The 25,024-nt window shown below is 44.4% G+C and overlaps 1 protein-coding gene across 1 annotated transcript in view; it reads right to left on the bottom strand.

The window, feature by feature from the left end:
• LOC126092605 (endoglucanase A-like) overlaps positions 1-25,024 on the bottom strand; it is a 201,957-nt gene that overhangs the window by 90,411 nt on the left and 86,522 nt on the right. The gene's annotated exons all lie outside the window — the stretch shown is intronic.

Raw genomic sequence — 25,024 nt, 5'->3', positions numbered from 1 at the left:
CTGTTGCGTGACTATGAGAGAGTCCCCGTCGAGCACACGTGTGACGTCATGCGGAGACAGTAGTGGGTGGAGCCGACAACAGCTGCACCGGCTGGTGTCTGCAGACGCAACAGACGCTAGGAGGCAGGTAGTCGTCGGCAGCGTAGGCTGAAACTCATAGGCAACTGGTGTGCCCCCAAGTCCATGAATCTACAATAATAAATAATTTACCGACTTCCAGCAACGGCTCATTTTATGCTTCGTATTTACTATTCAATATGTTGCACTTCTTTACGTGCTTGAGAGCTAATCAGTACCTTGGTATTGCTCGAACATCTTCCTGTCATCTTCCTTTTGATGACCATTTTTCTGAAGAGTAATGTCTGCAGGGGCAAATAAAGCTCCGGTTAGAGAACTTTAATCAGAATGTTCTAAAATAATGCGTCGATAGTTGTCTTATTCCAGAGCTGTTTCACAGAGGAAGACTGCACTGTAGTAAAATAATGCATCGATAGTTTTATTCCAGAGCTGTTTCACAGAGGAAGACTGCACTGTAGTTCCTTCTCTAGATTGTCGCACAGATGACAAAATGGTAGATATCGAAATAGATGACAGAGGGATAGAAAAACAATTTAAATCGCTTAAAAGAGGAAAGGTCCCTGGACCTGATGGGATACCAGTCCGATTTTACACAGAATATGCGAAGGAACTTGCCCCCATTCTTGCAGCGGTGTACCGTAGGTCTCTAGAAGAGCGTAGCGTTCCAAAGGATTGGAAAAGGGCACAGGTCATCCCCGTTTTCAAGAAGGGACGTCGAACAGATGTGCAGAACTGTAGACCTATATCACTAACGTCGATCGGTTGTAGAATTCTGGAACACGTATTGTGTTCGAGTATAATAACTTTTCTGGAGACTAGAAATCGTCTACGAGACTCAGAGGGCCTATTGACACGGGTTCCAGGTAGATGCCGTGTTTCTCGACTTCCGCAAGGCGTTCTATACAGTTCCCCACAGTTGTTTAATGAACAAAGTAAGAGCATATGGACTATCAGACCAAATGTATGATTGGATTGAAGAGTTCCTAGATAACACAATGCAGCATTACATTCTCAATGGAGAGAAGTCTTCTGAAGTAAGAGTGATTTCAGGTGTGCCGCAGGGGAGTGTCGTAAGACCGTTGCTATTCACAATATACATAAATGACCTGGTGGATAACATCGGAAGTTCACTGAGGCTTTTTGCGGATGATGCTGTGGTATATCGAGAGGTTGTAACAATTGAAAATTGTTCTGAAATGCAGGAGGATCTGCAACGAATTGATCATGATGCATGAAATGGCAATTGAATCCCAATTTAGACAAGTGTATTGTGCTGCAAATACATAGAAAGAATGATACTTTATCATTTAGCTACAATATAGCACGTCAGCAACTGGAAGCAGTTAACTCCATAGCAGATGCTAGCCTGAGATTCATTGGAAGAATCGTAAGGAAATGCAATCCGAAAACAAAGGAAGTGTACTGTACACTTGTTCGCCCACTGCTTGAATACTGCTCACCAGTGTGGGATACGTACCAGATAGGGTTGATAGAAGAGATAGCGAAGATCCAACGGAGAGCAGCGCGCTTCGTTACAGGATCATTTAGCAATCGCGAAAGCGTTTCGTAAATGATAGATAAACTCCAGTGGAAGACTCTGCAGGAGAGACGCTCAGTAGCTCAGTACGGGCTTTTGTTGAAGTTTCGAGAACATACCTTCACCGAGGAGTCAAGCAGTATATTGCTCTATCCTACATACACTCCTGGAAATTGAAATAAGAACACCGTGAATTCATTGTCCCAGGAAGGGGAAACTTTATTGACACATTCCTGGGGTCAGATACATCACATGATCACACTGACAGAACCACAGGCACATAGACACAGGCAACAGAGCATGCACAATGTCGGCACTAGTGCAGTGTATATTCACCTTTCGCAGCAATGCAGGCTGCTATTCTCCCATGGAGACGATCGTAGAGATGCTGGATGTAGTCCTGTGGAACGGCTTGCCATGCCATTTCCACCTGGCGCCTCAGTTGGACCAGCGTTCGTGCTGGACGTGCAGACCGCGTGAGACGACGCTTCATCCAGTCCCAAACATGCTCAATGGGGGACAGATCCGGAGATCTTGCTGGCCACGGTAGTTGACTTACACCTTCTAGAGCACGTTGGGTGGCACGGGATACATGCGGACGTGCATTGTCCTGTTGGAACAGCAAGTTCCCTTGCCGGTCTAGGAATGGTAGAACGATGGGTTCGATGACGGTTTGGATGTACCGTGCACTATTCAGTGTCCCCTCGACGATCACCAGTGGTGTACGGCCAGTGTAGGAGATCGCTCCCCACACCATGATGCCAGGTGTTGGCCCTGTGTGCCTCGGTCGTATGCAGTCCTGATTGTGGCGCTCACCTGCACGGCGCCAAACACGCATACGACCATCATTGGCACCAAGGCAGAAGCGACTCTCATCGCTGAAGACGACACGTCTCCATTCGTCCCTCCATTCACGCCTGTCACGACACCACTGGAGGCGGGCTGCACGATGTTGGGGCGTGAGCGAAAGACGGCCTAACGGTGTGCGGGACCGTAGTCCAGCTTCATGGAGACGGTTGCGAATGGTCGTCGCCGATACCCCAGGAGCAACAGTGTCCCTAATTTGCTGGGAAGTGGCGGTGCGGTCCCCTACGGCACTGCGTAGGATCCTACGGTCTTGGCGTGCATCCGTGCGTCGCTGCGGTCCGGTCCCAGGTCGACGGGCACGTGCACCTTCCGCCGACCACTGGCGACAACATCGATGCACTGTGGAGACCTCACGCCCCACGTGTTGAGCAATTCGGCGGTACGTCCACCCGGCCTCCCGCATGCCCACTATACGCCCTCGCTCAAAGTCCGTCAACTGCACATACGGTTCACGTCCACGCTGTCGCGGCATGCTACCAGTGTTAAAGACTGCGATGGAGTTCCGTATGCCACGGCAAACTGGCTGACACTGACGGCGGCGGTGCACAAATGCTGCGCAGCTAGCGCCATTCGACGGCCAACACCGCGGTTCCTGGTGTGTCCGCTGTGCCGTGCGTGTGATCATTGCTTGTACAGCCCTCTCGCAGCGTCCGGGGCAAGTATGGTGGGACTGACACACCGGTGTCAATGTGTTCTTTTTTCCATTTCCAGGAGTGTATATCTCACGAAGAGACCATGAGTATAAAATCAGAGAGAGACCACACAGACTCATACCGACAATCTTTCTTTCCACGAACAATACGAGACTGGAATAGAAGGGAGAACCGATAAAGGTACTCAAAGTACCCTTCGCCACACACCCTCAGGTGGCTTGCGAAGTATGGATGTAGATGTAGATGTAGAAATGAGACACTTCGTACGACTTCAATAACTGATTCGAGTCAACCACGTGTGTGTAAACTGATTGTGTTACGTGACAAATAAGTGCCTGCCGCAACAATGATAGATACCCTACCACAACAAATAGTACCCAATAGTACCCAGATGTCTATAATATCTGTAATGCGCAGTTTACAGTTGAAGATTGGTTGTCGATACTAGATAATGACTCATTAAAAACTCTTTTATAATGCATAAGGCACGTTTACATGGCTTGGTATTACTCGTGTACCTTGCATCGATCTGCTCGTTTACACTAACGTGCACACTGCTATCGTCAAAGACAGATTGATGTGTCAGACACGGACAGAAACGTCGCGGATTGAGTCGACCCTGTCTTCACAATCACAGACGGAAGGAGTTAGCACAACTCTACTTCAATAAGAGTCGATACAGACTCCAATATATACACTTCACAAACATTGTAAGGTTCGTGCTAGGTAGGGATCTAGGAGCTAGAGTCCGGCAGAAGTAATCTGCTGAGCGAAGAAGAAACAATGCCTCAAAGAAAATTATTTATTTATTTACCAAAGAGGCCGTGTTTAGTTGGCAAAAGCAAGTAACACTTGCTTATACCAGAATTTTATCACTAGTTCCTCGAACAACAGTTTGTGAAATACACGTCAGCCGGTAGCAGACCCTGGAAATAAAATATACGTCTGCGAGAGAATAGAATGTAGCGTCAATAAATAACAGAACACATAGGTGGAAGAGTTGACAGTAGTAAGTTTACATACACGTGTGTGAAGCAGCGAAGGGGTATATTACCCCGCTAATACATACAGCAGAAAATTTCAAGAAATTATACTCATTTCAAAAGAAGTTCCTTTAGTAAGCGTTAACAGCTCCCTTCTCCCCCCCCCCCCCCCGCCCTTCCCGCAGCCAACCGATAACGTGGACTAGTGGACTAATATACAAGTCTCTAAGTCTCTGAAGGAGGCAGGGCGTACTGTAACATCAATAATTACCAAAACGCGTAGATAGAATTACAAGCAAAAACTTTTAAAAAATTGACATATACAACTGTGAAGTAACCAAAGGAGGCTGTTGTTCCACTAGTTCGTACAGTGACGGAAAGTAGAAAATTTGAAATGCCCGCGTCTATGAAGTAGACTTTGACATTAATAAATATCAGTCTCTTAGATGAGAAAATTAGTTTAAAAAAGTTATAAAGTTACGGACACGGCTGTAAAGCTGGTAAAGGAAATTACTATTTCACTAATATGTAATCACAGAAAACAGAAATTTTAAAATAATGTACTCGTCTTTAAAGCAGACTGAGAGCGCTAACAACCAACGAAATCCCAGGCAACCGAAGGGCTTAGAGCAAATGCATTAGGCAATTTCAGTAAGTTCGGCCGATCTCCCAGACAGCTGTTTGACAAATTCTAAAACATATACACAGAGGATAAATTATACCTACTCAGCAACGGAGTGGCAAGCAATATGCATATACCCAAAGACAAAAGAATCTTGATGACACATAGTTGACTCCATTCCGCCCACTAGTATCAAAAATAAGAAAATGTATATACAAAAGGCACCTAAGTACAGGAACTGACAAACACTCAGCAAATACATACGCCTTCTGAAAGCGATACCCTCTTACAATGAAACAATTACTTGATTTAGTCTGACTGATCCACATAACGGCGTCGGCGAAACACGGTCAGTAACACGATCCAAATCAGTTTACGATCATACACTACTGGCCATTAAAATTCCTAATCCACGAAGTTGACGTGCTACAGACGCAAAAATTAACCGACAGGAAGAAGATTCTATGATATGCAAATGATTAGCTTTTCAGAGTATTCACACAAGGTTGGCGCCGGTGGCGACACCTACAACGAGCTGACATGAGGTAAGTTTCCAACCGATTTCTCATACACAAACAGCAGTTGACCGGCGTTGCCTGGTGAAACGTTGTTGTGATGCCTCGTATAAGGAGGAGAAATGCGTACCATCACGTTTCCGACTTTGATAAAGGTAGGAGTGTAGCCTATCGCGATTCCGGTTTATCGTATCGCGACATTGCTTCTCGCGTTGGTCGAGATCCAATGACTGTTTGCAGAATATGGAATCGGTGGGTTGAGGAGGTAATACGGAATTCCGTGCTGGATCCCAACGGCCTCGATTCAATACCAGTCGAGATGACAGTCATCTTATCCGAATGGCTGTAACGGATCGTGCAGCCACGTCGCGATCCCCGAGTCAACAGATGGGGAAGGTTGCAAGACAACAACCATCTGCACGAACAGTTCGACAACGTTTGCATCAGCATAGACTATCAGCTCGGAGACCATGGCTGCGGTTACCCTTGACGCTGCATCACAGTCAAGAGCTCGTGCGATGGTGAACTCAACGACGAACCTGGGTGCACGAATGGCAAAACGTTATTTTTTCGGATGAATCCAGCTTCTGTTTACAGCATCATGATGGTCGCATCCGTGTTTGGCGACATCGCGGTGAACGCACATTGGAAGCGTGTATTCGTCATCACCATACTGGCGTATCACCCGGCGTTATGGTATGGGGTGCCATTGGTTACTCGTCTCGGTCACCTCTTGTTCGCACTAACGGCACTTTGAACAGTGGACGTTACATTTCAGATGTGTTACGACCCGTGGCTTTACCCTTCATTCGAACCCTGCGAAACCCTACATTTCAGCGAGATAATGCACGACCACATGTTGCAGGTTTTGTACGGGTCTTTCTGGATACAGAAAATGTCCGTTTGCTGCCCTGGCCAGCACATTCTCAAGATCTCTCAGCAATTGAAAACGTCTGGTCAATGGTGGCCGAGCAACTGGCTCGTCACAATACGCCAGTTACTACTCTTGATGAACTGTATGTAGTATCGTGTTGAAGCTGCATGGGCAGCTGTACCTGCACACGGCATCCAAGCTATGTTTGACTCAATGCCCAGGCGTATCAAGGAAGTTATTACGACCAGAGGTGGTTGTTCTGGGTACTGATTTCTCAGGATCTATGCACCCAAATTGTTTGAAAATGTAACCACATGTCAGTTCTAGTATAATATATCTGTCCAGTGAATACCCCTTCATCATCTGCATTTCTTCTTGGTGTAGCAATTTTAATGGCCAGTAGTGTATAACAAACGGTACTCAGAGGTGACTGCACAAGGGAGGCGTTATCTAGCGAATCATGGCCAACACTCATCATCCACAATAAATGATGTTCACCTTCGTTCCTGTATCAGGAGAAACCGAATAGTGGACGATGTATATGGCCATGCCTATCAGCCCAGGCATCAGGAATACGCTCGCGTCTAGCTCCCGAATATGGCCAGTCACTACACAGGCAAGACAAAACTGTTACTTCTCAGTTGGTGAAGTCTCGACCAGCGATGTCAACATCAACCTTACAGACACGATGAGCGACCACCATGACTCTCAGATACAAGCCGTGATGGAATGCGAGGCTTCATGAAATAGTCAAATCACAGTATATCATCTTTCATCTGTACACGAGGTTAAATCCCTTACCAAGCCGCCACATACATACATATACAGGGTGTTACAAAAAGGTACGGTCAAACTTTCAGGAAACATTCCTCACACACAAATAAAGAAAAGATGTTATGTGGACATGTGTCCGGAAACGCTTAATTTCCATGTTAGAGCTCATTTTACTTTCGTCAGTATGTACTGTACTTCCTCGATTCACCGCCAGTTGGCCCAATTGAAGGAAGGTAATGTTGACTTCGGTGCTTGTGTTGACATGCGACTCATTGCTCTACAGTACTAGCATCAAGCACATCAGTACCTAGCATCAACAGGTTAGTGTTCATCACGAACGTGGTTTTGCAGTCAGTGCAATGTTTACAAATTCGGAGTTGGCAGATGCCCATTTGATGTATGGATTAGCACGGGGCAATTGCCGTGGCGCGGTACGTTTGTATCCAGACAGATTTCCAGAACGAAGGTGTCCCGACAGGAAGACGTTCGAAGCAATTTTTCGGCGTCTTAGGGAGCACGGAACATTCCAGCCTATGACTCGCGACTGGGGAAGACCTAGAACGACAAGGACACGTGCAATGGACGAGGCAATGCTTCGTGCAGTTGACGATAACCCTAATGTCAGCGTCAGAGAAGTTGCTGCTGTACAAGGTAACGTTGACCACGTCACTGTATGGAGAGTGCTATGGGAGAATCAGTTGTTTCCGTACCATGTACAGCGTGTGTAGGCACTATCAGCAGCTGATTGGCCTCCACGGGTACACTTCTGCGAATGGTTCATCCAACAATGTGTCAATCCTCATTTCAGTGCAAATGTTCTCTTTACGGATGACGCTTCATTCCAACGTGAACAAATAGTAAATTTTTCACAATCAACATGTGTGGGCTGACGAGAATCCACACGCAATTGTGCAATCACGTCATCAACACAGATTTTCTGTGAACGTTTGGGCAGGCATTGTTGATGATGTCTTAATTGGGCCCCATGTTCTTCCACCTACGCTCAATGGAGCACGTTATCATGATTTCATACGGGATACTCTACCTGTGCTGCTAGAACATGTGCCTTTACAAGTACAACACAACATGTGGTTCATGCATGATGGAGCTCCTGCACATTTCAGTCGAAGTGTTCGTACGCTTTTCAACACCAGATTCGGTGACCGATGCATTGGTAGAGGCGGACCAATTCCATGGCCTCCACGCTCTCCTGACCTCAACCCTCTAGACTTTCATTTATGGGGGCATTTGAGAGCTCTTGTCTTCGCAATCCCGCTACCAAATGTAGAGACTCTTCGTGCTCGCATTGTGGACGGCTGTGATACAATACGCCATTCTCCAGGGCTGCATCAGCGCATCAGGGATTCCATGCGATGGAGGATGGATGCATGTATCCTCGCTAACGGAGGACATTTTCAACATTTGTAAGGTGTCAGGCAAATCCAACACCTTCCTTGAAAACCCTGACATAACAAGCAAATTCAGTAGTATGTCACATAGCTCCGAATAAATCGTGACATTAAATTAACCAAAGTAATACGAGTAACGAGTGAGCAAACGGAATACCACAGACTAACACAAGAATGCCTAAATGCATGTCATACCTTCCCACCGTGAGACAGACGCAGTTCCGAGGGGAGAAACGAGAAAAGAAGCCGAGAGCAGAACCATGTTAAGCTGGAAGGCCCTACGATAAGGGACGGACACCCACGTCACCAGCTAACCGACAGGACCAACCCCCCAGCCCATGTTAAAAGCTAGAGCCCTCCAGAAGAACAGTATAGATCTTACGATAACACTAAAAGGACCACACCAGCTGCAAGTTTTAGCGTGAGACTTTTTCGCGTCTCTGTTACGTAGCAAACTTTAAAAACATTGCCCCACCACGAAAAGTATAACGTTTCTCATTGAATAGGCAGAATTTTTGCAGGCGGAGCTTAAGGTTAACATTGAGACCCTGATTGGTCAGATGAAAACACAGCCAGATAGTTTTTTTTTAAACAAACTTCGGTAAATTGTAGTAAGGGGAAGTTAGGAGAGAGTTGCTTCCGAGACGGCGAGTTCAGCGGAGCTGTGCTGCTCGCCGCCCCCTGACGAACACCGACAAGGTAATGAACGCACGCAATGCCGCAGAAGCGCGCATAAAGCTTCACTCAGAACTGTTACACCCTGTTTTTGCGTAATACTAGTGTCGATCGTCAATTAAAGCTCATGGTGTTCACATTTGCCACTTGAAGTAAAAATCTGAAAGGCGATGATTCTTCTGTTATATAGTTATTGAGAAGCCACATCAGCCACTGTAATTTACGACAAGTTAGATAAGTAATTAAAGACAATTGAGGGTCACTGTAGACCATTCTGATAGTTTTATCTTTTGTGAAACTTAATTTTAACCTAGATTATAGATGTGATATGGCATAGGTCATCCTTCGATCCATTGTAGAACTTGGAAACCCATTCAGGGAATATTCGTTCACATTTTTGTTGAACGCAGTTGGTTTTTACCATCCTGTATTTAAACGTTTCCTTTTATCAATAGTGCAATTTATAAACAATGTTTTGTTAATAGAATAAAATTTCCAATGGTAAACTTAACTGCTTTTTCGACGTAGTTTACTAGCTAACTAAAAATAGGAAAGCCTTGAACCCCTTCCACTAAATTTAGTTAGTATTAAGATTCTTTTGCAGGGAGTGTAGTGGAGCTGACACTGAAATCATTAAGTATTTGGTTATATCATCGCTAGTCTCACTGAACTCTTCTGAACTCTACATGTCATGTGTGGTCTGGCGTCTCCTTACCAGCAACAGGTCCCAGGTTCAAACTAGTCAATTCTCTAAAAAACACGCTCAGAGCGTAGTTGCGCGAAAGTGGTAGGGAGACACGATATTGAACAAACAGACACCACGCAGAATGTTAGACATTTCCTGTAACAAAGTGTTTGAAGTCACGCTGGTACGTTCTGTTCCTGTGTGTTTCCATTCCATGATTAATGTGATTTGAAGAGAAGTAATAAAATGAGCTCTAACATGGAAAGTAAGTGTTTGTGGACACATGTCCACATAACATATTTTCTTTCTTTGTGTGTGAGGAATGTTTCCTGAAAGTTTGACCGTACCTTTTTGTAACATCCTGTATACATTACTACTTGTTCCATAGATCATGAATACGACATTTCGTAATGATGTGGAACGTGCCACTTTAACATAAGTTTTATTTACACAAAATAGTTAATTAATAATATTTTTTTCTTTTCTTTTTACAGTTACTACCTCATATCTAAAAATTCATCTATTGATTAGAAGGAGTTGCCATTGAGAAATTCTTTTAATTTACTTTGAAATGTTCGTTGCTATCTGTCAGACGTTTAATGCTATTTGGCAAACGATCAAAGATTTCTGTGGCAGCATAATTTGCCCCTTTCAGTGCCAGAGTGAGGTTAAATCCATAATAGTGAAGATCGTCCTTTCTTCTAGTGTTTTAGCTATGCACTTAGTTGTTATTTTTAATTGGGACAGGTTATTAATAACAAATTCCATAAGTGAATACATGTATTGCGAAGGTACTGTGAATATCCTGAGTTCCTTAAATGTCTGCAAGGTGGTCTTGGGTGGGTTCCAGCTATTATTCTGATTACACTCTTTTGTGCAATGAATACTTTCTCTCTTAATGACGAACTGCCCCAAAATATGATGCCACATGAAAGCAGTGAATGAAAATAGGCATAGTAGGATAATTTACTGCTATGTTTATCACCAAAATTTGCAATAATCCTAATAGCATAAGCAGCTGAACCTAACCGTTTCAGCATATCATGAATGTGTGTCTTCCAATTCAATTTCTCATAAATGCACACAATCAAAAATTTTGAATATTCTGTCTGAGCAACAGATTTATGTTCATAGTCTATATTTATCAGTGGTATTATACCATAATAGTTGATCAGTAAAAGCATGTAAAGGTGAAATATTTTTATGTCCGGAAAATTTCCCTGTGATGTATATACCACTAAGGACAGTACTTATTAAGTTAAACAAATCTTTATAATTCTGTTTGCAATTTGATCAATACCAGAAATTGATTTCCTGAACGTTGACTTCAGTCTACGCTATGTATTTAGGCCCGTTTGCATAGGATGTTGGCTGCGTCCTAATAGTTTATTTTGTTGTCATGTTCATCATTAACGCTGCACCTGCCGGCAGTCTTTCATCTGTAATTTTTCAGAAAACACTGAAAAGCAGACTAGCGTTAGAGAGTTTGGTTATCTGTTGCAACCATTTTCTGCTCAGCATTCAAAGCGCCTTTCATTTAAGATCTCCTTAAATAATTAAATAAACGTAAGAGCTGTTCGTTAGGTATCCAAACTGGGTCGTTACTTTGTAGAGTACGCTCAAGGAAGTGTTCTACTGGTAACTCATTATTAAGTTGCAAAAGAAAGTATCTGTCTTAAAGAGAGCGGAACGCGAACTCCCCTTTTTCATCTTCCTCCTTTTTCTTCATTTAATTAACAGCTTTTAGACAGGTTTCCTGTGTTCTCCTGTTTCTTGTTATATTGCGTCAATAGTTTCAAATCTGTACAAGCAGTCTAGGCAGTTCCCTCGATTCATTATCTCGTCATTCTTCGATCCTTTGATAATTTCTTTGTTTTATTTTTTGTCTGTAGCATTATTCTATTTTCCTTTATGCTCATTCACTCTAGTTTTATCTGAGCTCAAGACCCAATATTTCGAAAACGTGTACTCATCTTTAGAGCAATGTTTGGTACCATAAAATGTCTTATATTGGCAGAAGTAAATCTCAAGTGAGGTATTTCCTTGATTGTACAATTAGTTTCCTTTCACCAGCCGTTTGACTCAATTGAGTTTTTAGCTAATGGGATCCCCACGACATTATTGTAGAAACTGTTGATGTTTCAAAACAAGAACCTTCTTATATCCTTTACGTTGCCGCCGGTGACATTTCGTTTTGTAAATGAATTCTTTGGTACACAGCTTCTTCAACCTAACTTAATGTAGAGATTTTGTCGTCTTGTTTCTTTTTCTTCAAGGTATGAATCGATAACAGCGATTTTTCAATTTTGGTGAATAATAACTGTATAGAAGTATTAACAAGTTTGTTAAGGCTTTCGTGGCGACTTGTTGACAAACTGCCTATTGGCTTCTGTCTCGGGTTCTTCGGCCGACGTTCATATAATGATTTTTCTGACGTTTCGCCAGCACGAGTGGCTGCCATTGTCAAAGCTTCACCCTCCATTGCCGGTGGTGAACTGGAGCCGAGCTCGCGGGCGCAGACTATATGTACCTGGCGCGCCAACGTCCGAGGGCTTCTCTGCGGTCATTTCCGGTGCGGTTCTCCTCTTGCTACCTGTGACGGTCGTTCGCTGCAGTACGGGAACCCAGGATCCGTTTACCTTAAGGCTTTCCTCTTTCTTGTTCAGACTGTTTGCGTGTTTTTGTATTTCTACAGCTTCTCTGAACAAGCGCGTGTGATAGTGCTTCTCTACAGCCAGAACTTCCGTGTCGGCGAATTTTATTACGTGGTCGGTCTAATTCAGTGCGTGCTCTGCCACGGCCGATTTCTCCACCTGCCCCAACCTGCAATGTCGCTTGGGCTCTTTGATCCTGGTGTTGATGGATCGTCCGTTCATTCCGACATAAACTTTCCCGCATGTGCATGGTATACGGTATATTCCCGACATTGCAAGTGGGTCTCTTTTCTCCTTCGCCGATCTAAGACACTCTTTGGTCTTCCTTGTCGGTTTGAAAATCGTCTTAACGCCATGTTTGCGCAATATACGGCCGATTCTGTCCGTCACTCTGGGAATGTATAGCAGAAAGACCGTACCCGACATTTCTTTTTCTGGTTCCTTACTTCGCCGAGTGTTTGGCTCTGTTACACTTCTAATATAATTTGTGGAGTACCCATTGATCCTCATGACAGTTTCCAGGTGTTGCATTTCTTGTTTGAGGTGTTGCGACTCACATATTCGTCCTGCTCTCGTTAAATGTTATGTTGGCATGGAGGCTGTTCAAGTGTCTCCGGAAGTCACCGAGCTGTTCTTCACCATGGCTCCACACCACGAAAGTATCATAGACGTACCTGCACCACACCTTAGCTCTGCAAGTCGCCGAGTCCAGTGCATGTGCTTCGAATTGTTCCATGAAGAAGTTGGCCACCACTGGACTGAGAAGACTACCCATGGCGACGCCTTCCAGCTGTTCGTAGAAATCTCCATTCCACGTGAAATAGCTCGTGGTGAGACATGCATGGAAGAGCTTTCTGATGTCCTGCGGGAAAATGGAACCGATGTGCTCCAGAGCGTCACTGGGTGGCACTTTCGTAAATAACGAAACAACATCAAAGCTGACCAAGATGTCGTTTGGTGCAGGTTTCAGTTTCTTCAGCTTCTCAGTGAAATGTCCTGAGTCCTTAATGTATGTGTTGGTCTTCCCCACGTGTGGAGCAGAGGGGCCAAGTGTTTTGCCAGTTTATATATCGGTGATCCAGGAGCGCTAACGACCGGTCTAAGTTGAACGTTATTCTTATGGATCTTGGGTAATCCATACAGCCGAGGTGGTAGGGCTTCTGTGTTGCGCAGGTTTCTCGTATGTCCGCCGGCGGAGAAGACGCCTTGATTAATCGATTCGTATTCCGTGTGGTACGCTGCGTCGGATCTGCGCTTAGTTTTCGGTACGTCGTCGGGTCTAATAGGTCTCGGATCTTATGCTCATAATCTTCGGTCTTCGTTACGACGGTCGCCTTCCCCTTATCGGCAGGCAGTACCAATATACTCTTGTCGGCGTTGAGATTCTTAATGGCTTGTACCTCTTCTTTCTTCAGGTTGCAAGCTGGTAGTTTTGCTCGGCGCAGTATCCTGGCTGTTTCCGTGCGTATTTCCTCTGCCCTTTCACACGGAAGGGTCCGAATGGCTGCTTCGGTGTTGGCAATGATATCCTCCATAGGTATAGATCTCGGGATGATAGCGAAATTCCCTCCTTTTTGATGAAACAGACACTTACTTTTCGGTCAATTGTCGTTCAGTGAGGTTGACCACTGTGTGTGACATGTCGGGAATCGCCTTGTCGGTCTGCTTCCGGCATCTTTCAAACTTTTTCTTCTGTCGCTCGGTGCAGCGCTCGAGTTCGTTCTGCATGCTGCTGTGAGTGATGCTGTCGATCTTGTCCCAGTCGTCTCAATGCATTCTGCTACTTAGTTGATAGAAAATGTCCAGAAGTTCCTGATCCGTTCCTGCCAAGTCTCTCCGAGTTGTATGTATTTGCTCACGAAGAAAAGCTCATTCCATTCTGTCGTAGATACGATGTGCTTGGGCGGTGGTGAATAGGCGCTTACATCTCAAGAACTTCGGTGTAGCACATTCATCTCGGCACCGTGACAGAAAGGCGAGAGAGGACATCAGTCGCGCCTTCTTCTGCCGTCGTTGGTCAAGGCGTCGGTACAATCTGCAAATCTCCTCCCTGTAGAGGCGTAATACAAAATTGTTAAGGCTTTCGTGACCACTTGTTGACAAATTGCCTATTGGCTTCTGTCTCAGGTTCTTCGGCCGACGTTCATATATTGATTTTTCTGACGTTTCGCCAGCACGAGTGGCTGCCATTGTCAAAGCTTCACCCTCCATTGCCGGTGGTGAACTGGAGCCGAGCTCGCGGGCGCAGACTATATGTACCTGGCGCGCCAACGTCCGAGGGCTTCTCTGCGGTCATTTCCGGTGCGGTTCTCCTCTTGCTACCTGTGGCGGTCGTTCGCTGCAGTACGGGAAGCCAGGATCCGTTTACCTTAAGGCTTTCCTCTTTCTTGTTCAGACTGTTTGAGTGTTTTTGTACTTCTACAGCTTCTACAGCTTCCAGGTGTTCCATTTCTCGTATGAAGTGTTGTGGCTCACATATTCGTCCTGCTCTCGTTACGAGCGTACTAATTGCATTTCTCGTTTGAGGTGTTGCGGCTCACATATTCGTCCTGCTCTCGTTACGAGCGTAATCATTGCTTTTCTCGTTTGAGGTGATAGGTGTTAGTACGCTCGTAACGAGAGCAGGACGAATATGTGAGCCGCAACACCTCAAACGAGAAATGCAACACCTGGAAACTGTCCTGAGGAGCAATGGGTACTCCACAAATTATATTAGAAGTGTAACAGAGCCAAACACTCGGCGAAGTAAGGAACCAGAAAAAGAAATGTCGGGTACGGCCTTTCTGCTATACATTCCCAGAGTGACGGACAGAATCGGCCGTATATTGCGCAAACATGGCGTAAAGACGATTTTCAAACCGACAAAGATGATCAAACAGTGTCTTAGATCGGTGGAGGAGAAAAGAGACCCACTTGCAATGTCGGGAATATACCGTATACCATGCACATGCGGGAAAGTTTATGTCGGAATGACTGGACGATCCATCAACACCAGGATCAAAGAGCACAAGCGACATTGCAGGTTGGGGCAGGTGGAGAAATCGGCCGTGGCAGAGCACGCACTGAATGAGACCGACCACGTAATAAAATTCGCCGACACGGAAGTTCTGGCTGTAGGGAAGCACTATCACACGCGCTTGTTCAGAGAAGCTGTAGAAATACAACAACACGCGAACAGTCTGAACAAGAAAGAGGAAAGCCTTAAGGTAAACGGATCCTGGGTTCCCGTACTGCAGCGAACGACCGTCACAGGTAGCAAGAGGAGAACCGCACCGGAAATGACCGCAGAGAAGCCCTCGGACGTTGGCGCGCCAGGTACATATAGTCTGCGCCCGCGAGCTCGGCTGCAGTTCACCACCGGCAATGGAGGGTGAAGCTTTGACAATGCCAGCCACTCGTGCTGGCGAAACATCAGAAAAATCATTATATGAACGTCGGCCGAAGAACCCGAGACAGAAGCCAATAGGCAGTTTATTAACAAGTTTGTTTTTGTTTGTATATTTGTGACAGAAATCGCCAAGAACGTAATGAATACCACTATTAGAGTAAGTTTCACTGTTGTCGAACATAGGATTCACCTAATATCGGTAAAAGGTAAGAGTCCATTTGTTGTCTCCCAGCCTAACATTTGACAAAAGACGCACACGTTAGCAAACACAATTGGCGACGCTTATACCAGCGGATAATGACGAAGACTCATAATGAGCTGTTCTGAGGTTTCATGTCGAATCAGTTGATTAACTGCCCACGAGCTTTCGGCAGAGATCTGGTCTGTTATTATCAAGTGTTTGACTGACAGTCAACAACTTAAAAATTGCAGTGGAGATCTCTGCTAGAAGCTGGTGGGAAATTACCCACTTGACATGACTTGAAACTCGAGAATACTTACTTTATTATTAATAACAATACCAGAGCATGCAATCATAAACAAAGACTTTTGTCTGTAGAGAGCATATATATAGCAGCAATTCGCGGAAATGAACAAAAAATCATAATTCGCAATTATCTGCAAATGAAAAGGAAAATTTTGCTGCCATCAATACAAGAATGAATTACACATGCAACAATGATACCTGTAGTATATTTACGAGAGAGAAGAACGCATTCGTCACTAAAAAAATTCTACTAATGTACCATATTCATAGGGAAACGAGAAGGAAGTCCATGAAAGAATGCAGGTGTAATACAGTATTGTGTAGAAGTTGAATGTAGATCAATAGAAATATTTAGGAAAAGTAAATGGAAACGTCTGAAATATGTTCAAGCAACTTAGAGGAAAGTGCCTTCGACAACCGTTGACGTTTTTACAGGTGAATACCGAAACAATTTCAAGACAGATATGTAATGGGAGATCTTTGTGCCTCAGCAGGTGGGGATATGTAGACCAAGGACCATAACACAGCATATGCAGAAAAGCGACAAACACACAACCAAAAGTCGCAAACTTCAGAAGTTATCGATAAAGAATATTAATTACCAACGGGTGAGCAAGTACTCGTTAACTCCACCCTTCTAACGCTGTGTGGTGACATTAGTTGTTTACATGTATGTGTCTCCTTCTGCTGATGGCGTATTACCGTTTTTGATGGGCACAGTCCTATCTGCCGAAGGTTTAATTTTCCGTTGACAGTGCTTTTGTTGCTTTTGCCCCTGCGATGTCCATCTGTAGAAATATCGACAGTTGTCGAAAACGTTACCAAACTGGAGCCCCATAAGTTCTTTGAAGATTTTAACCGCCTGGAGAAATTTAAGGTTCATGTGTGAAATACGATACTATCGAAGAACGATGTGAATTAAGCGGCAGCTAAAGTATGAACAGGGCAGTTACTAGAAAGAGGAGGTGAGGGGAGTAGCCTACATAAGACTTTTACCAGCATACGTGACGAAGTGGTGGAACATCGGTTGCAGCATTCAGAAACATTTGTAGCGCTGGGAAAAGCAGTAGTGTGGAAAAACAGTACAACAAGAAAAAAACTATAAAATGATGAACTGATTGTAGAGACTGTTTGGTATAGCAGCTAAGAAGAAATTGGAAGTTTAGCACAAAATAGAAAGAAATTGAGTACCTGGCGAAAGATTGATCACTGGAAAACGATCCCGATATGATGGGAAACTACGATTCCAGCCCACTTAGTGGTTTTAATTTTGATTGCTTGTATATCTTCACGTTGGGAGTTTGATGTGCGTCTATCATTGGAGCAGGATTCTTAGATTGCAGTACAACATGAAAGGCGTAAGATCATTTCTGCATGAACCATACCCTGTTGTTGTTGTCGTCTTCAGACTGTTTTGATGCAGCTCTCCATGCTGCTCTATCCTGTGCAAGCTTCTTTATCTTCCAATACCTACTGCAACCTACACCCTTTTGAATCAGCTAATTGTATTCATCTTTTGGCTCCCTCTACGATTTTTACCCTCCACGCTGCCCTCCAATACTACATCGGTGATCCCTTGGTGCCTTAGAACTTGTCCTACCAACCGATCCCTTCTTCTAGTCAAGTTGTGCCACAAACTCCTCTTCTCCCCAATTCCATTCAATACCTCCTCATTAGTTATGTGATCAACCCATCTAATCTTCATCATTCTTCTGTAGCACCACATTTCGAAAACTTCTATTCTCTTCTTGTCCAAATTATTTATCCTCCATGTTTCACTTCCAGACATGGCTACACTCCATACAAATACTTTCAGAAAAGACTTCCTGACGCTTAAATCAATACTCGATGTTAACAAATTTCTCTTCTGCAGAAACGCTTTCCTTGCCATTGGTAGTCTACATTTTATATCCTCTCTACTTCGACCATCATCAGTTATTTTGCTCCCCAAATAGCAAAACTCCTTTACTACTTTAAGTGTCTCATTTCCTAATCTAATTCCCTCCGCATCACCCGATTTAATTCGACTACATTCCATTATCCTCGTTTTGCTTTTGTTGATGTTCTTGTACCCTCCATTCAAGACACTGACCATTCCGTTCAGCTGCTCTTCCAGGTCCTTTGCTGTCTCAGACAGAATTACAATGTCATCGGCGAACCTCAAAGTTTTATTTCTTCTCCATGGATTTTAATACCTACTCCGAATTTTTCTTTTGTTTCATTTACCGCTTGCTCAATATACAGATTGAATAACATCGGGGATAGTCTACAACCCTGTCTCACACCCTTCCCAACCACTGCTGCCCTTTCATGTCCCTCGACTATTATAACTGCCATCTGGTTTCTGTACAGATTGTAAATAGCCTTTCTCTCCCTGTATTTTATCTCTGCCACCTTCAGAATTTGTAAGAGAATATTCCAGTCAACATCTTCGAAAGCTTTCTCTAAGTCTACAAAACCCCTACGGGGATATAAAATATATGTTGCACATTCGGCAAAAATTTAAACATTATATTGGAAAAATATGAGAGACCTATGACTTTTGTTTTCGTGTATTTCGAGTAACTTGTGAAAATGAATAAGAGCGCCTGATAATCACTTGCAAAAAGTTGAACTACATCGACATATCAAAATTTCATTTCATATGGCACAGTGTCTGTATGTCGAATGACTAACTGCTGTTCTCTAGTGTAATTTATAAGTATGATGCATTATCAGTAACTGTTGATTTGTTTTCTAGAAATTGCTAGTTTAATATAGGCTTTTAGAGTTTTTAAAACTTTACCACAAAAAAAATGTTCAAATGTGTGTGAATTTCATAGGGACCAACCAGCTGAGGTCATCGGTCCCCAGACCTACACACTAGTTAAACTAACTTTAGGCTAAAGACAACACTCACAGCTATGCCCGAGGGAGGACTCGAACCTCCGTCGTGAGGGGCCGCACAATTAGTGACATAGCGCCTCCAACTGTGCGGCCACTCCGCGCATCAAACTTTACCACAATGTCCATCGTCTTTTCGTCGTAGCTGTAGATGTACTGCAGCTGGAAATCCTCCAAGAGCTCCAGGGCTCTTCGCAAGTACTTGTCACCAGGGGCCTTGTACACCCACACGTAGCCCCACACAAGTTCATCATTGTAGGCGGAAGCCCTAAAACAAGCACTACAGCTACAGGCTGGTATTTATTGGCATGGAGCTCCCATCCACAATGTTTGCACGTATGCTGGTACATGTGACACAACAAGAAAGACAGAAACCGGATCACTTAGTTTTATAACATACAGTGGCGTACATCTCACGGTCGATTAAAACACAAGTCGCGCGGCAGTATCCGTGAGCTGGTCGAGTTGGACTGTAACTGAATAATTAAATGCGGGCATTTCTAACGGCCCGACATTAGGTTTCTCTGTTCACCGCCGGCTCCAGACGAAAAACTGGAAATGGTTGCATTCAGCTGAATTAAAAGAGCGCCACTGGAGAGGCGTATGGACACTTCTCCGCGGTTTGTGTTACAACATCTACACCTACATCTACATCCATACTCCGCAAGCCACCTGACGGTGTGTGGCGGAGGGTACTTTGAGTACCTCTATCGGTTCTTCCTTCTATTCCAGTCTCGTCCATTTCCTTAGGATTCTTCCAATGAATTTCAGTCTGGCTGCTAGTTCTTTATTCGCACGAAGTAATGGCCGCTATCGATAGAGGATCTCAAATTGATTCCGTATTTCTAGATTTCCGGAAAGCTTTTGACACTGTTCCTCACAAGCGACTTCTAATCGAGCTGCGGGCCTATGGGGTATCGTCTCAGTTGTGCGACTGGATTCGAGATTTCCTGTCAGGAAGGTCGCAGTTCGTAGTAACAGGCGGCAAATCATCGAGTAAAACTGAAATGATATCAGGTGTTCCCCAGGGAAGCTTCCTGGGACCTCCGCTGTTCCTGATCTATATAAATGACCTGGGTGACAATCTGAGCAGTTCTCTTAGGTTGTTCGCAGATGATGCTGTAATTTACCGTCTAGTAAGGTCATCCGAAGACCAGTATTAGTTGCAAAGCGATTTAGAAAAGATTGCTGTATGGGGTGGCAGGTAGCAGTTGACGCTAAATAACGAAAGGTGTGAGGTGATCCACATGAGTTTCAAAAGAAATCCTTTGGAATTCGATTACTCGATAAATAGTACAATTCTCAAGGCTGTCAATTCAACTAAGTACCTGGGTGTAAAGATTACGAACAACTTCAGTTGGAAAGACCACATAGATAATATTGTGGGGAAGGCGAGCCAAAGGTTGCGTTTCATTGGCAGGACACTTAGAAGATGCAACAAGTCCACTAAAGAGACAGCTTACGCTACACTCGTTCGTCCTCTGTTAGAATATTGCTGCGCCGTGTGGGATTCTTACCAGGTAGGATTGACGGAGGACATCGAAAGGGCGCAAAAAAGTGCAGCTCGTTTTGTATTATCACGTAATAGGGGAGAGAGTGTGGCAAATATGATACGCGACTTGGGATGGAAGTCAATAAAGCAAAGACATTTTTCGTCGCGGCGAGGTCTATTTACGGAATTTCAGTCACCAACTTTCTCTTCCGAATGCGAAAATATTTTGTTGAGCCCAACCTACATAGGTAGGAATGATCATCAAAATAAAATAAGAGAAATAAGAGCTCGAACAGAAAGGTTTAGGTGTTCGTTTTTCCCACGCGATGTTCGGGAGTGGAATGGTAGGGAGATAGTATGATTGTGGTTCGATGAACCCTATGCCAAGCACTTGGATTGCAGAGTAATCATGTAGATGTAGATGTAGATGTAGATGTAGATGTATTGTTCGTGGAAAATAAGATTGTCGGTATGCCTCTGTGTGAGCTCTAATCTCTCTGATTTTATACTCATGGTCTCTTCGCGAGATATACGTAGGAGGGAGCAATATACTGCTTGACTCTTCGGTGAAGGTATGTTCTCGAAACTTCAACAAAAGCCCGTACGGAGCTACTGAGCGTCTCTCTAGCAGAGTCTTCCACTGGAGTTTATCTATCATCTGCCTAACGCTTTCGCGATTACTAAATGATCCTGCAACGAAGCGCGTTGCTCTCCGTTGGATCTTATCTATCTCTCCTATGAACCCTATCTGGTACGGATCCCACACTGCTGAGCTGTATTCAAGCAGTGGGCGAACAAGCGTGCTGTAACCTACTTCCTTTGTTTTCGGACTGCATTTCCTTAGGATTCTTCCAATGAATCTCAGTCTAGCATCTGCTTTACCGACGATCAACTTTATATGACCATTCCATTTTAAATCACTCCTAATGCGTACTCCCAGATAATTTATGGAATTAACTGCTTCCAGTTGCTGACCTTCTATAGCCCGCATCTCGTGGTCGTGCGGTAGCGTTCTCGCTTCCCACGCCCGGGTTCCCGGGTTCGATTCCCGGCGGGGTCAGGGATTTTCTCTGCCTCGTGATGGCTGGGTGTTGTGTGCTGTCCTTAGGTTATTTAGGTTTAAGTAGTTCTAGGTTCTAGGGGACTGATGACCATAGATGTTAAGTCCCATAGTGCTCAGAGCCATTTGAACCACTTTTTTGACCTGCTATATTGTAGCTAAATGATAAGGAATCTTTCTTTCTATGTATTCGCAGCACATTACACTTGTCTACATTGAGATTCAATTGCCATTCCCTGCACGATGCGTCAATTCGCTGCAGACCCTCCTGCATTTCAGTACAATTTTCCATTGTTACAACCTCTCGATGTACCACAGCATCATCCGAAAAAAGCCTCAGTGAACTTCCGATGTCAGCGACAAGGTCATTTATGTATATTGTGAATGGCAACGGTCCTACGACACTCCCCTGCGACACACCTGAAATCACTCCTACTTCGGAACACTTCTCTCCATTGAGAATGACATGCTGCATTCTGTTATCTAGGAACTCTTCAATCCATTTGCTCTGATAGTCCATATGCTCTTACTTTGTTTTCATTAAACGACTGTGGGGAACTGTATTGAACGCCTTTCGGAAGTCAAGAAACACAGCATCTACCTGGGAACCCCGTGTCTATGGCCCTCTGAGTCTCGTTTACGAATAGCCCGAGCTGGGTTTCACACGATCGTCTTTTTCGAAACCCATGCTGGTTCCTACAGAGTAGATTTGTAGTCTCCAGAAAAGTCGTTATACTCGTACATAATACGTGTTACAAAATTCTACAACTGATCGACGTTAGAGATATAGGTTCTGCACATCTGTTCGACGTCCCTTCTTGACAGCCGCTACCCTTGAACCGCACCGTTAAGGAGAACACACACACTTCCGAACTGAGCGGCTCAGAAGCCACTCATGAGCACGTTGTTCACAAGTGTGCACGTTTCCCACGAGCGCGAGCCACTTCTAGATCTTTCAGTCAGCACAAATTGGCGGCCATTCTCAGCATGCAGGATACCAGCGCACGCTCAGATGTCCAGGCGCTCGCGCCCTACGTGGAGTCACTGTTCACTCATTAGAGGCTCTCTGCATTCCCAAGCAGTTCACTAGAAGCTCGCGAGCGTGTTGCTCTCAGTTTATGGCATTCAGTTTCAACCACCATGCCACTTCACCCGGTTACGCACTAGTAGCCCAGGTACAGGGTGTTTCAAAAATGACCGGTATATTTGAAACAGCAATAAAAACTAAACGAGCAGCGATAGAAATACACCGTTTGTTGCAATATGCTTGGGACAACAGTACATTTTCAGGCGGACAAACTTTCGAAATTACAGTAGTTACAATTTTCAACAACAGATGGCGCTGCGGTCTGGGAAACTCTATAGTACGATATTTTCCACATATCCACCATGCGTAGCAATAATATGGCGTAGTCTCTGAATGAAATTACCCGAAACCTTTGACAACGTGTCTGGCGGAATGGCTTCACATGCAGATGAGATGTACTGCTTCAGCTGTTCAATTGTTTCTGGATTCTGGCGGTACACCTGGTCTTTCAAGTGTCCCCAAAGAAAGAAGTCACAGGGGTTCATGTCTGGCGAATAGGGAGGCCAATCCACGCCGCCTCCTGTATGTTTCGGATAGCCCAAAGCAATCACACGATCATCGAAATATTCATTCAGGAAATTAAAGACGTCGGCCGTGCGATGTGGCCGGGCACCATCTTGCATAAACCACGAGGTGTTCGCAGTGTCGTCTAAGGCAGTTTGTACCGCCACAAATTCACGAAGAATGTCCAGATAGCGTGATGCAGTAATCGTTTCGAATCTGAAAAATAGGCCAATGATTCCTTTGGAAGAAATGGCGGCCCAGACCAGTACTTTTTGAGGATGCAGGGACGATGGGACTGCAACATGGGGCTTTTCGGTTCCCATATGCGCCAGTTCTGTCTATTGACGAAGCCGTCCAGGTAAAAATAAGCTTCGTCAGTAAACCAAATGCTGCCCACATGCATATCGCCGTCATCAATCCTGTGCACTATATCGTTAGCGAATGTCTCTCGTGCAGCAATGGTAGCGGCGCTGAGGGGTTGCCACGTTTGAATTTTGTATGGATAGAGGTGTAAACTCTGGCGCATGAGACGATACGTGGACGTTGGCGTCATTTGGACCGCAGCTGCAACACGGCGAACGGAAACCAGAGGCCGCTGTTGGATCACCTGCTGCACTAGCTGCGCGTTGCCCTCTGTGGTTGCCGTACGCGGTCGCCCTACCTTTCCAGCACGTTCATCCGTCACGTTCCCAGTCCGTTGAAATTTTTCAAACAGATCCTTTATTGTATCGCTTTTCGGTCCTTTGGTTACATTAAACCTCAGTTGAAAACTTCGTCTTGTTGCAACAACACTGTGTTCTAGGCGGTGGAATTCCAACACCAGAAAAATCCTCTGTTCTAAGGAATAAACCATGTTGTCTACAGCACACTTGCACGTTGTGAACAGCACACGCTTACAGCAGAAAGACGACGTACAGAATGGCGCACCCACAGACTGCGTTGTCTTCTATATCTTTCACATCACTTGCAGCGCCATCTGTTGCTGAAAATTGTAACTACTGTAATTTCGAAAGTTTGTCCGCCTGAAAATGTACTGTTGTCCCAAGCATATTGCAACAAACGGTGTATATCTATCGCTGCTCGTTTAGTTTTTATTGCCGTTTCAAATATACCGGTCATTTTTGAAACACCCTGTATGTACGGACCAGATATTGGATAATATACGCTGCTTCGTCTCACTAAGAACTACAGGGCACCAATTATTTACCTATACAGCGGGACATAAATTCTCTTCTGACGGTTTTCGTTTCAGTTTCCTCCATTCCTTTCAATGGTATGAGGCTAGTGCCAATACGATGTGTTCAATGACGACACACCTGGTTCCCACAACCTCTCTTGACGGAGTTAGTACATCACTAATGTACCTACACCACTCTTCACTATATTAAGCCGTTCTCATGATTTGAGATAGAGCTAACCTAGCGTCGTCGTTTGATGTGGTGCACTCAGTGTGAAGAGACGCTGAAAGTATCTAACCAAAATTGTATACTTTTTTATTAGTGGAAGTATCAATGATAAGATTGTTCTAAATTAATTATTCAACAAACCTGCATCTGACTGCGTCTGTGAACTTGTTTCTTACACTCCTCCATTTTGCCATAAATGCAACATGTATTTGACTCAGCAATCATGTTTAAGAGAATAATGCCGTTTGTGCAATGCCATTAAGATGGTACTGGAAAATTAACTTTTGGACCTGATGTTTACTTAATGAAATTATATCTTTACTTCAATTATGCCAGTTGTGCAATGACTAAAACATAGTTATTTGAAATAACTTTGCTCTGATATCGTTAG

The sequence above is a fragment of the Schistocerca cancellata genome, chromosome 7 (assembly GCF_023864275.1).
Source record: "Schistocerca cancellata isolate TAMUIC-IGC-003103 chromosome 7, iqSchCanc2.1, whole genome shotgun sequence".
In the NCBI taxonomy this organism is placed as follows: Eukaryota; Metazoa; Arthropoda; class Insecta; order Orthoptera; family Acrididae; genus Schistocerca; species Schistocerca cancellata.
The sequence above is the reverse complement of the archived record's forward strand: the minus strand, read 5'-3'. Positions and strand labels throughout refer to the sequence as shown.